This window comes from Tachypleus tridentatus, chromosome 13 (genome assembly GCF_004210375.1).
Source record: "Tachypleus tridentatus isolate NWPU-2018 chromosome 13, ASM421037v1, whole genome shotgun sequence".
Classification (NCBI taxonomy): domain Eukaryota; kingdom Metazoa; phylum Arthropoda; class Merostomata; order Xiphosura; family Limulidae; genus Tachypleus; species Tachypleus tridentatus.
The window spans coordinates 156,739,187-156,754,028 of record NC_134837.1 but is presented as its reverse complement, the minus strand read 5'-3'; the positions used below and the strand labels follow the sequence as shown (position 1 = coordinate 156,754,028).

The 14,842-nt window shown below is 32.6% G+C and overlaps 1 protein-coding gene across 6 annotated transcripts in view; it reads left to right on the top strand.

The window, feature by feature from the left end:
- The window catches only part of LOC143239881 (plexin-B-like), a 172,414-nt gene that overhangs the window by 75,199 nt on the left and 82,373 nt on the right, over nucleotides 1-14,842 (top strand). For 4 of the 6 annotated variants that reach the window (XM_076481492.1, XM_076481491.1, XM_076481489.1 and 1 more), the window contains one exon: nucleotides 11,040-11,131. The exons of the other annotated variants lie outside the window; for them this stretch is intronic. The gene's annotated coding sequence lies outside the window, so the exon portion shown is untranslated. The remainder of the gene's footprint in view (nucleotides 1-11,039; nucleotides 11,132-14,842) is intronic. 6 annotated transcript variants of the gene reach the window in all.

Sequence of the window (14,842 nt, the reverse complement as noted above, 5' to 3'; positions counted from 1 at the left end):
TAACAAATTCTTGGAATACATTGTGACTAAATTCGGTCTCTTAAATTCTGCAACTAGGAATTTTGTACAGAAAAAACCCTTATGTATTTAACTTTACCTATTAATATCTTTCCTAACAACTGATTGATTGATTACAAATCTTTTTACTAATAGTAAGTTTCCAAATTAATCATTCCAGCTATAGATAATTAAGTAAAACCAGTGATACTCGATTTTTTCATATGATTATTGATTAAAATAAAGTAGGTTTACTGAACCTGATTTCCTTTATATTTTTTGTATGATTATGTAAATGAACGCAAGCAAAGAAGCTTACTATATATAATATTATATAAGATATTTTAAGTATGTTATCATTTAGATCATCTCTACTGATACTTAAGTCTATATGTACGTGTTCTAATAATACCTATTGTTCAGCATGAGACACAATCAAAATATCGTATACGCTTTTTAATTATTAAGTAGCTTATTTCTATGTTATCCTTTTTTTGTCAGAATTTAACAACCGTGAATGAAGTTTAAGATAATACGATTATGATAGTACAAAGGACATGCAACGCGACTAGTTCTTTATTGGTCGTTCAGTGATTATCTCATTCTATTTTAACTTCTGCTTGGACCTTAATAGAGATCTTTTTTTTTCTATATTTGACATTTTATATAAAATACACCACAAGAATCAAGAAAAATGAAAAGACACAAGTTATCGAAATGTGCACACAAAGTACTACGTTTATTGTAACAACGCTTACTTCATGTATTCTCAAGACGGCTGATATAGGTATTAGCACTTCAATTAAAATAAAATACAGAACAACGTTAAGAAACACCTGAAGATGACCCAAGAAGGTTGAAACGTTGTTCTGTATTTTATTTTAGTTGGTGTTAATACCCATACCAGCCGTCTTAAGAATACATTTTTACTTCAACTGAGTTTCTAGTCATCACGAATATTTACTTCGTGTCTCGCTGTATTTCTAATGTTTTCCATATGTCGTTTGCATTCCAACGGTTTGATAAATCATAAAAATATTTTACGCAATAAATGTCAGTAGCTTCTTCCATGCACACACACATATTACTTATGGGGGCATACGTTTGATTAGAGAACAGGTTGTTTTATTATGATTATAATGAATAGCACATGAAAGAAATTAGTTTGTTTTGTTTGATCGAAGTGATACAGTCTGTTGTCTTAAGTACAGTTAAATTATTTTGTTAATTAGAAGGTGAAATTTTTCTGTCAACACACGCTGTTAACACCAGGAAATTAATCTTCTCACAGATCTATCGCTTAATCAACCTGCTAATGAACGTGATGCGCTAAACATATTTCTGTATTCTATTTTAAATTATATTTATGACATCTATACAAAATAAGCCTTTTACTTTCTAATCGATACAAATGTATTATGTGTAATATGTGTTTTTGTACATACAGGAACATTCCACATTTTTGTGCTGCATACAGATGCTACTTGCAAGTGATTATTATCGAAATACTTATTTCATGAAAAAATATTTCCAAATTTAAAACCATATACATAATAAACCGCAAGACTGACTTATTTTTTTCCAAATACATGTTGATAGAAAAATTTTCGTATGTTCTGTATTTCCTTTTTCGAGAAATACGATTGGTGATAATGGTGTATTATGTTACTTTGTCTTATAATTTTCACCTTGTTACAAGTAATCACTAAAGAACGATGAAAAACAAATGCCCGATGAATTGCTGTGGAGTAACTGATGGTTTAATTAGTACAAACTTCTGGAGAGCAGAAAATGAGAAGAACGATATCCATGGTCTCTAACAAGTACCTAAAGTATATAAAATACTGCAAGTCAAAGGCTGAGATGTATTTTTGAGTACCGTGATCTTGTGAGATAAGTTGATAAAAGGCATAAAAAAGCTTATAGTTAAGTGCCTATTAATTGTTTGAAATAATTGGTTGTTAGGGGTCGCAGATAAAATACAGTAAGTACTGTTTTGTTTTATAGAGCGAACGGAATAAATGTGTAGTATACTAGAAGGTGAGATTTTGTGTATGTGTAATTAAACAGATTTTGTGTATCCACCTTTTCTCGTCTGGCTGTAGACAGTAAAAGGTGGTAAAGATGTGGTACGTTGTGAGCAAAAGTGTTCCATATCTGCTCTTTTTTTTAGACTTCTGAGACTTGCAAACGCAATTGGGATCTTATTTCCGCCAATACGTCAAAAAACAGGGCACATTGTTTAACTACCCATATTAAGGTGTATGCCCAGGTGATACATGTATGTTTTGTAGCGGCATTGTTTCTTTTCATGCTTCGTGTGAGTGTGTAATATAAGCTTTTTTGATTTAGGGTATACTTGGAAAATGTAGGTAGTAGGCTGGTATCCAAGGTAGAGACTAGCATAACAACCATGTATATCTGTCTACGTAATACACTTTCTGCGAGAGAAAAATTGGTGAATCATAAGTGAAGTGAAACAGTTTTTAACAACGACTTAACGATCAACAATAATACAATTCACAAAGGTGCCACTTTCTGTCTATCACAGATTTATTACTGTTCTTTATTCTGTTGTACGTTATTTTTGTTGTTGTTTTAACACTAAATTACACAATGAGTTGTCTGCGATCTGTCCATCAGAGGAATAGATACTCGGACTTGTAGCGCTGTAAGTCCGTAAATTCCAAGCTGAACCATAGGATACACCAGTGTGTTTCTCTGCAACACCTCCTGTATGGTTTCCAAGTATTGGTTTTAGGGAAATCATCCAAGTTATTCTTTCATCTTGCAGAAATGATTGTGAAAACTGAACACGCTTAACGATAATATATCAGCATTAGGAAGTCTGTACTGGTTATCAGAAGGTTATATCAAAATTTGATGATTATTAACCAAGTATAGTAAATGATACTAAAACTTTATCAAAAAATGAAAAACGATCATAATTTTAGCGAGTTAGCTGTTAATAAGAAACAAAACTCTGGTCTTTACTGTTTTCATAGTTTATTCAATATGCAGAAAACATGCATACTTTTCTACATAATTAAGAATGGCAAATGTTTTTCTTTATTCTGAATATCATGTACCTGTAGAACAGGTGTGCAAAATTCCATTTACTAACATTGTATTTTTTTAAATTGTAGAGCCACGTAAAGTTTATTAGAGATCTTCAAAACTGTCAGCCCTCTTCTAGTAATAAAAAAAAAACATTGTTGCAAATGCGTGTTTTTTTTTATAGCAAATCCACATCGGACTATCTGTTGAGCTCACCGAGAAGAATCAAACACCTGATTTTAGCGTTGTAAATCCGTAAATATACCGCTGTACTAGCGGGGGCATTGTTGTAAGTATTCGTTTTCTTAGTGGTATAAATGCGAATAAAAACGTGTGCGCAAACTTTTTCAAAGTTTTCAAAAGTATTTTAAATTGGCAGACGAAACAACCTATACTTCGCAGTTATTCGCTAAGGCACAAAAGAAAACAACTCCAAAAAGTATGTATGCCAAGTGCAGTGGCGAGCATAGACTGAATACTTTTATAATGTGAGCATGTAGCAAATTTAATGATATACTATTGCTAGAGTTAGCTGTATGAAGCAACAAATTTAAAGTTGCATGTACTTAACTGAGGCAGTTACCTACGTAACTTTGTCTGTAAACAACTGTTTATTCTTGAACGCGTCGCATCAGAATGAATGAGAAAGAACATCGATTAACAAAAACAAATATCCTTGTTCTCTTCCTCCTTTCATTTTTTCTCCAGAATTCATTGCGCAAAGCTCATCATAGGACGAGAATATCATCAGTGTAACTTCTGTTTTAGGCTATTTCTTAATCATTGTTCTTTTATTGTGTGCAGTATTGGTTCCCTCTTTGAATGACTTCCAGTTAAGAGTTTAATTTAACTAAATAATGATTGAAGTGTAAATGTCTTGGGTTGGTGTAACATAACAATACACCCCCCCCCCAAAAAAAAAAGTCTTCAAAAAGTCAAAATTCTATTTCAGCTTAAACAGTAGGTGAAATTTCACAAACAGAAAAACTAATCAACTAGACATTACCCATATTTCATTAATTTATTCATGGGTTGTAAAACTAAAAGTATACGCCATATCACATTTTGTTCGTGTAACACAGTAATGATTCATGGGTGAATTAGGAGCCACAGTGAGTTTTATTGCAAAAGAATAAAATTCATCCTAAACGAAAGAATATCCGTTGTTTAAACTGTACATCGTTAATGTGTTCAAATCTTTCATAACAGATGTAAAAATTATTCTGCTCCGGTGAACTAATTATCATCCCATTAATTATATAGTTGATAATTTTGTCAGTTGGTTCTTACACTTATTTTAACCTATTTCAAGAGAAACTTGAAACCATCTTTCCTTAGTTGTGCAATGTTTGATTTACAGATTAAGCCTCCCTTTTCCTCCAATGCACCAGAAAAACACGGACACATTCTAGTTTCTTGTTTTTATTATTACTAAACTTTTTTTTTATATACGTAATTAATTTAAAATATTTTACAAAACTTTTAATTAAATTCAGTGCACGAAACCAAACATTTGTACATCTTAATCTATTAACTACTGTAAATCTACTTAAAATGATGAGATTCTTTCATATTTTGATGAATATCCGTTATTTTCTTTCAGTGTTATAAATTTGAGTTGTTTGGTTCAAAGAAAGAGGGCTTGCGCACTCCCATCTGGGTTATTACTCATTACATGATGGTAATGTAAAGCTCTTTTAACACCATAAATAACGTGATTGAAGCATTTATGTACTGAAACTGAATTTTATAATAATAAAATGAACTATGTTATATAAAAAGGCAAACTCTTGTATAGATGTAAAGTGGGTGAAATAAAGAAAGCGTTTCTATGAAATGTAATTAGCTATGCGTTGCAATATGTGAATGACAAAGACACGCAAATCGGTATTTTTAGATTATTTTATTGTAATGTATTTGTACAGTTCATTTGAGTATCAGTGCTATATGGTTTCAGACTTCGTGAACTAATTGTTTAGAACAAAATTGAAACGGTAGCTTTGAAATAATTCAGTGGAAGCTGTTTCTAATAGCATGCCATATATTTGTGGTAAAAAGCATAACCAGGTAGTTGTGATGCTTGACTCATAATCTGAGGGTCGGGAGTTCGAATCTCCGTCCCACCAAACATATTCGGCCTTTTAGCCATAGGGACGTTATAATGTCACGGTCAGTCTCACGAATCCAAATATTTGTACATTTTAATCTATCAACTACTTTAAAATATGATTGTTGCATTTTTGATGCATTTCCGCATGGGAAAGGCGCAATACCGGGGCTCTTAAAGGTTCTGTAGGGAATTATCTGTATTACTACTCATTACATAATGTGGCGGTCAGTCTTACTATTCGTTGGTAAAAGAGTAGCTCAAGAGTTTGCGGTGGGTGGTGATGACTAACTTTCATTTCACTAATTTTACACTACTAAATTAGGGACGGCTAGCGCATATAGCTCTCGTCTAGCTTTGCGCGAAATTGAAAAAACAAACACTTGGTATGTACTACACCCCGTGCATAGAATATTAGCAAAATTATGTAGTGCTTTTTATTGAGGGTAATTAATTCAGAGATGTATAACAGAATATCTCTTTCTTTTTGCAGTTGTTACTGACCTAATCAATATATACACCTATACTTTGTCCACCATCTTGTAGGTCACGCTACGGTCATTGACAACATCAAATAAAAAGCAATCACACGTGAAAAGTTGACAATTTAAATTCAACGACAAGCGAGCGTAACAAAAACGAAAAAATATTAAAAAGTAGAAGAATATTGATTAATTCAGTAAACTTTCTGGAGGTAAATACAATGCTGGGAAATATTCGTATGAAATACGTGCGAACGAATGGAGAAACTAATCTTGGCAAACTTCATTGTAATAACGTACCCGGTCATCGTTAATTATCTAGTCATCACACAGGACTCGAAAGCGTACAAATCCTTAGAGGTTTACAATCATGTCACTAACGAATTTGTGAAAGATATCATTAGACGGTTGAAAATGGCTATTGTCTTGTGACTAATTGGATGAGCTTTTTGGTTGAAATCGTACTTCATAAATCAGTCAGTAATTATAATATTCACGTCATAGTTAATTCAACATTTCACACTATTCATAGTGTTCAACCAAACGGCAGAGTAGGTTTAAACAAGTTTAAAGTACAGTACACGGTAGGTATTTTATCCATCAATGGTATTTCCACATCACTACTTGAATAGTGTACAGACAATATGTTACGCAGAATTGTACTTTTTTTTTTCGTCATACTCTCTGTTACGTTTTCCATATTTATCCTTAAATGTAAGTTTGTATCTCGTTTTCTTAATTTCGAATGGTAAAAAATTCGACTTTCCTTTCGTAAATTCGGGAATTTTTTTCCTTCTTACACATCGTGCTAACGCTTAACCCGCGTGTCAAATTCACTGTCGACAATAATCGCTTCATACCAACACTTACCCCACGTGTCAAATGCACTGTCACAAGAGTTGCGTCATGGCAACACTGTCTTATATGTCAAATCCTTTGTTGGCAAGGGCTACATCTTCAGGAAATATTTTATTTAAGAAACAACGACAACACTGTTGTCGGTTAGTTTATTGCTAGCTCGGTCGCCCTAAGCATCTGACAGAAGTGATATTGTTCCTTGTGGGGTAACTCCAATAAAGAGTTTTACTATATTATAATATTTGTAAGATGGCAATGTACTAGCTCTTTCAAACAAACGTAAAGAACGCTCAATGGACACTTAAAAGCAATTTCTTATAACAGCTATTTCAAGACCGAAGTTTTTTGTAAATTACGTGAGTTGCTCTTTGTCCTAAATACGATGTTTTTGACAGTGAATCACATGCCAAATCATGTACAGGAAGATTTAACATAAGCATTAACTACTGAAATTTAGTGAAACTCGATCTACTGCCACAATTGGTATTCTTTCAAGAAGCTGTACAGTTATAAACCTAAAATATGATGGCAAAACTTCTCTAATATTTCACCTTCTGATCATTTTAGATTTGTTTGTTTATTTGTAGTTAAGCCCAAAACGACTCCATCTGTGCTCTCCCTACCACAGGTATCAAGACCCGGTTTCTAGCGTTCTAACTGTGCAGACATATCGCTGTGCCACTGAGGACACATCATTTTGAAAGACTGTGGTTTCATTTCTGTATTTTCGTAGTTAACATGCTTAGATCACTATTTTACCGCAGTTTTGACAATTCCTTTTGTATTACATATTTGATTTTTTGCCAGACATGTCCTTTGTACAGTTTTCAGACCAAGTTGAGAGAACAGTTTAGATGTTTCTCTTTCATGTAAATTTTTATTTATAATTGAAACAGACAACCACAGTGAGGTATTCACACTTCTTTGTCCAAACTTCCCTTTGTTGCCATCAGATGTCTATATTTGCATGCCTATCTCGAGGCTCAAAGTTTTTCTCGTATTAAAATATCGGTAGGTGTAACCCAGTCGGGATAAAAATGTCACATAATACATTTATTTTTTTCACAAGAATTTGTCACAACTCTTCAACATGGTTTGGTCTTTAGCAAGTTACTGATTCTCCACCCCCGTAACATAATATTCCTGTAATTTTGTTTTGTTCAGTAGTTAATGTAGAGATTATAAACCAGGGGATACACTAGCTGCAATAATCATAACGTCACTGCAATCCGTATAAGAGATGTGCTCGTTTCAGATTTGGTAGCCAAGTAAAGCTTTTTCTATATTTTTACCTTTTCTTTCAATCTCTTAGAATTTCATTGTGAAACTGTGGGTATTAGCTTTGACGCCAATAGAGGATATTGGCGAAACATTAACGAAAATTTACTAACTAATAATTCATAATAATTTCAATGTAATTTCTCCTTGTTCCGTATAAACGTATAAAAAATGCATTTTCGTCTAGACCTGACTGAGGAAGAGATATCAAATGCTATAATAAACCGGAAATATTGAAAAACGTTTTGCTGTGAAACCCCCATAACATAACTGTTTATTTGCGGATTTACAACTCTAGAAACCAGGTTTCGATACCAGAGTGAGCAGAAAACAGATAGTCTATTATGTAACTCTGTGCTTAACTTTAAAGAAGCAAACCAATATGTAAATTGCCAAAACTTGAACAAAACACACATCTACCTGATATTAAATGGTTCGAATACACTTTCTAATAGTTGGTAGGTTCAAATTTATTTCTGTTGATAGGAGCGATCCAAAGTAATCAATGTTCCTCACTAAGCTGTTTTGCTCTTTTCAACCTAATTTATATACTGTGACTACTGGTGCCGAATGAAATGGTTTCTTGCCACTATTTGACCTGTTGTGACATTTATAAAGTTAGTACAGGTATTTACCGCTATCAAGTTAATTCTCTGTTTTGAAAATACGCCCCTTATTTCTGTGTCATTGTCAAGCATCGTTTTGTTGTTTTCTTACAAGACTTGACTTCTTTGCTATATGCTAACGTTTTTCCTATTTTATTTTATAAATCATACACTAGAGTAGTTTGAAGAAAGTTGTGAAGTAGCCAGTATTATTCTAGGAATGTTATAATGGTGATTTAAAAAAAAATCTTCTTAATTGGCGAGGCATAGCATGGGCTCAAAATGTCAAGACTTCCTATATGTATAGGGATGTATATACTTACATTTTCAGTTTGTAGATTGTTACGTCTTATTTATCTCGGACGAATCTCCAATCTATTACGTTACGTACTACGATTTCAAACAGCCGGAAATTTTAATTTAGCAGTTACATGTATTTCGATATATATTAATTTGATATTTACCAACAATATTAATACACAGTATTTTCTTTCTCATCACAAATATAATTTAATATACAAACGAAAATTTAATTTATAATAACCGTTATTACAAACAATGATTATATACAATAATTTACAAACTTGTAGATAATAGTAAGTCTTGTATCTGGCATAGAAGTGAATATTTTATTGACGATCCAGGTCCATGACGAGCAAGTTAATTATGAGTTGATATTGTTACACCTCACGTAAGCTAGCGCTGCTTTTTTTTGGCTGTTCTCACACCGGTTACAAGCTGGCTTTATCCGGCGAAAATATTTAATGTGCTCGTAGGAATAATAACGTCTGAAATAATTTATTGAAGTTGAATGGTTTGTAATGCTCAAAATCTATAAACGTTCCTGATCAATTTCTGTACTTTTCCGATTGATGAGAGTTTATCACAGTTATAGCTTATGGGGCTTCTAGCATACTCATTGTAGTTAACCAATAATAATCTGTCTCTTAGGGCGTCATTTATACAGTTTAAGACGAGATTTTCGAATGTTCAACAATGTTCGAAAACACGCTAGCGTTTTCGTTAAACAAATGTTGATTCTTACTGTGTCTTTCACAAATTTAGAGAACAGGCGGGATTTGCGCGCCACACATCCAACAATACACGTCTTATGCATAAAAAAACAATAAAAGCTACTGAAACAAACGTAGGTCTTAAAATAAATGTAAATGGTGAATCTGTTACAGGATGGATTTTTTTATATTATATCTAAATGCTGTAACGAGGTAAATGTGAAAATACTAGCCTTCAAAAAGCTTGGTTTTTGCAAATGAATGTCATGATATGACTGACTAAAGTAACAGTGGTTGTTTATCGCATAATCTGTATCTTGGTCTACCCACCATCCCGCCTTAAGTTGAACAAAAAATGCTGCCTGGTTAACTAATGAATTTTTTCTGTAATCTTAAGAATTTTCTAAGTGTATCTACCACTTTGGCGGAAAAATTTGGTTTTATTCGTTTAAGTCACACGCTTAATCCTTTATTTCACACGTAAGGTGTTTTTTATTAGATTATCTACAGATTACAGACTATTACTTTTTGGGAGCTATAAAGTCCTATCACTCACTGGCTGTATTAAGTACCCCTTCGTTTTGGCTGAAAGAGATTGACAAACTAGAAAGTCCGCACATATGCAGGAAGTACTGTGGCTGACTGCATGACACAGAATAATTGGTTGTGTTCAACAGTGTTAGTACTACCTCTACGTATTAAGGACTTCAGTCTCATAACGTTTGAAATAGTTCTAATTCTCAGCAATTTTATCTACTTCTTTAATTTTCTGGACGTGTTGTACGATTTTAGGTCTCCTGACATTTAGACTCTTTAGTATGCTGTGGTTGTTCCACATATTCTGACTTACTGTACTGGCTTTGTTCGATCTGGTAATGTTAATTTGTAATAATAATTACTTCTTAGGCCAGGTATGTTATACTGGTTAATGTACTACATTTTGAACACAAGAGGACATGGTTGCCATAAAATCGCACTTCTCATTTTGAAGCCGTAGGTACATTAAAGGAGTGATGGTCTAATCCAACTATTGGAATAGAGGAGGCCAAGAGCTGGCTAGGGGTAGCATCGACTAGCAGATATTCCTCAAGCCATGACTGGAGCAGTTAGTCATTGTGTAGCTCAGATTATTTCGAACATGATTAAATCAAAAAACTTACACAGCCTTTGTTCTTTGTTATAAATTTATCATTCTCTTGATTTGATTTTATACCTGTATGACTATATACATTAATATGTTGTTGTTTTCAGTTTTGTAACATACAGTATTCTATATGCGTATTATGTAGGCATTTTCTCCTTTAATACAGTGTTTATAGTATACAGTCTAGTACACATTCACAAATTATTTACCATACATTATTTAGCATAATTTGATATAAGTTCTAGTAACTCTAGAACCTAAAATAGAACTGTACAAGTTACAGTATAGTGTTCAAACTTAGAATGTTATCAACTTCGAAACATTATACTTCAGATACTTTGGTCATTATACTCATGAAAACAAACATCACAAGACTGAGAAGGCTCTGCATAGTCATGCTACCCTAAATTCGTTTCACGAAGTAAATAAAACAAGCATGTGTTACCTCTGTTTCTATACATTATGAGAGGGTGTTTTTGTTGTTTTTTTTCCCACTAGGAGGCGATTTTCTACTGCAAAGAATCTGACGGCATGTTAGTAACTGATCGATTAGTTCCGCCTGAAGCGACTATTACAGCAACTTAGAAAAGGTAAACATTTTATTGTCATTCTAATTAGATTCACTTTATATTCACTTTTTACTGTCAGTTTCTAAGGGGTTATTGTTATTAGAAATCCCTTTTCATTGTATGCAATTTATTGAATGTTTGTGTGTATGAGAGCAGATAAGAGACTCCTTCAGTTAGGACAGTTCAAAGCTCTTTGTGGAAATACTGAATTACGTAGTTTTTAAATATTACCTTTGGTATTGGTATTACAAAATTGTTAAATGTTTAATTATTAGCCTTGTGACACTCCAGAAACAAAGCTGGTTAGTAAAAAACGTATGCTTTCATTTGTTTGATACCTTCAGACTGGTCTGATACATAAAACAATATTTTTGTATAATTTTCACACAAACTTATCTTGAAATACTAAATATGTTTAATTCGAAAAGTTTCATGAAAACTATTTACAACATCAACATTATTCTACTGAGTTAAAATAAGAAAAAATCGTTTATCTTGTTAATGTGAATTTTGAACATTGCAAAAGTTAACTATTTAAAATAAATACAAATATCTACATATAGTATACGATAGCTAATATCAACAAAACCATGCTGAGTCATGAGACGTGAGTTTTTATGGATATGTGGATACAAGTCTTTCCACGTTGAAAACTTGTGTCCCCTCTCTATTTTTTCTAGGAAAAATAGTTTATGAAAAGAAGTTTGACTTCGATTTTACTCTAACGTATGTATACATTAAAGGTAGTAGCAACCTGATAATCACTAGGCTAGATATTATACGTGGTTTCTGAAATTGCTTAATACAGCTCAGTGATTAATTTAACAACATACTGAAAAGAGTAGAAGATGAGGTGATGTAATACGATATTGGGTTGAAAATATGTTCCAGTTACCTTTCTGTAACTAGCAAAATACAGTGTCCTAGTGATCTTGCACAGATCACACAAACTGGACTTTTTCGCTTGAGCTAGCTGGTATTTGTATTCTTTGTATAACTTTGGATCTCGCGCAAAGCTACACGAGGGCTATCTGCACTAACCGTTCCTAATTTAGTAGTGTAAGACTAGAGGGAAGACAACTAGTCATCACCACCCACTGCCAACTCTTAGGCTACTTTTCTACCAACGAATAGTGGGATTGACCGTCACATTATAACGCCCCCATGTCTGAAAGGGCGAGTATGTTTGATGTGATAGAAATTTGAACCCGCAACCCTCGGATTACGAGTCGAGTGCCTTAACCAACTGGCTCCTGAAGCAGAAAAGAAAAGGGAAACGCGACTAGGGTCGACTAGAACTGAAGTAAATATAATAAAAAATATCACAATTTCAGGTCAGACCAAATGTGGTATCTCGCAATCTTTTGATTATGTACGGCAAGGTTCGTACTATTTGAACATAAAAACATATAAGGGAGTCGTAATTGATGTTCTTTATATACTGTTCGTATATAAAGGAAATACATTATCCCGTTTGTTTTGAACAGTCATAAACTTTAACAAAAATTAGTAACCTGAAGCTTTAGTGCAATAAGTCACACGAGTAAACCAAACAATAGTTAAACAATCTTTAATAATATTTTGGCACACATAAAAAACACCTTTCTCTGTGGTAGGTTTTGAAAAATGCATATATACAATATCACATTCATCTGGATGGTGTGTTTTCTAATATATAATATCACATTCATCTGGATAGTGTGTTTTCTAATATATAATATCACATTCATCTGGATGGTGGGTTTTCTAATATATAATATCACATTCATCTGGATGGTGGGTTTTCTAATATATAATATCACATTCTTCTGGATGGTGGGTTTTCTAATATATAATATCACATTCTTCTGGATGGTGGGTTTTCTAATATATAATATCACATTCATCTGGATGGTGTGTTTTCTAATATATAATATCACATTCTTCTGGATGGTGGGTTTTCTAATATATAATATCATATTCATCTGGATGGTGGGTTTTCTAATATATAATATCACATTATCTGGATATCACATTCTTCTGGATGGTGTGTTTTCTAATATATAATATCATATTCATCTGGATGGTGGGTTTTCTAATATATAATATCACATTCTTCTGGATGGTGGGTTTTCTAATATATAATATCATATTCATCTGGATGGTGGGTTTTCTAATATATAATATCACATTCTTCTGGATGGTGGGTTTTCTAATATATAATATCACATTCTTCTGGATGGTGGGTTTTCTAATTTCTAATATATAATATCACATTCTTCTGGATGGTGGGTTTTCTAATATATAATATCATATTCATCTGGATGGTGGGTTTTCTAATATATAATATCACATTCATCTGGATGGTGGGTTTTCTAATATATAATATCACATTCTTCTGGATGGTGGGTTTTCTAATATATAATATCACATTCTTCTGGATGGTGGGTTTTCTAATATATAATATCATTCTTCTGGATGGTATAATATCACATTCTTCTGGATGGTGGGTTTTCTAATATATAATATCTTCTGGATGGTGGGTTTTCTAATATATAATATCACATTCTTCTGGATGGTGGGTTTTCTAATATATAATATCACATTCTTCTGGATGGTGGGTTTTCTAATATATAATATCATATTCATCTGGATGGTGGGTTTTCTAATATATAATATCATATTCATCTGGATGGTGGGTTTTCTAATATATAATATCATATTCATCTGGATGGTGGGTTTTCTAATATATAATATCACATTCTTCTGGATGGTGTGTTTTCTAATATATAATATCACATTCTTCTGGATGGTGTGTTTTCTAATATATAATATCACATTCTTCTGGATGGTGGGTTTTCTAATATATAATATCATATTCATCTGGATGGTGGGTTTTCTAATATATAATATCACATTCTTCTGGATGGTGGGTTTTCTAATATATAATATCACATTCTTCTGGATGGTGGGTTTTCTAATATATAATATCACATTCATCTGGATGGTGGGTTTTCTAATATATAATATCATATTCATCTGGATGGTGGGTTTTCTAATATATAATATCATATTCATCTGGATGGTGGGTTTTCTAATATATAATATCATATTCATCTGGATGGTGGGTTTTCTAATATATAATATCACATTCTTCTGGATGGTGGGTTTTCTAATATATAATATCACATTCTTCTGGATGGTGGGTTTTCTAATATATAATATCACATTCTTCTGGATGGTGGGTTTTCTAATATATAATATCACATTCTTCTGGATGGTGGGTTTTCTAATATATGGTGGGTTTTCTAATATATAATATCACATTCTTCTGGATGGTGGGTTTTCTAATATATAATATCATATTCTTCTGGATGGTGGGTTTTCTAATATATAATATCACATTCTTCTGGATGGTGGGTTTTCTAATATATAATATCACATTCTTCTGGATGGTGGGTTTTCTTTGTTTTGACGCTAGTCACTCTTATCATCTAATTTCAGTGAAACCTCATTATAGCGGAACGTAATCAATCAAATACTTTCGCTGGTAGTTCTTTTAAAGTAAGTTACTTAGGAAAAAAATTATCGAGATTGAAAAATCATGAACTAAGTTTCACTTTAAACAAACAAACGAATGTTTTACAACATCTTCTATGTAGCTTTTCTTTTGTAATCGGGAGAAAAGAGAATTAGTTGTTTGTTCCGGAAGTGCTACAGATCTTTTTCGTGTTTTTGTTTTCTTAAACATAC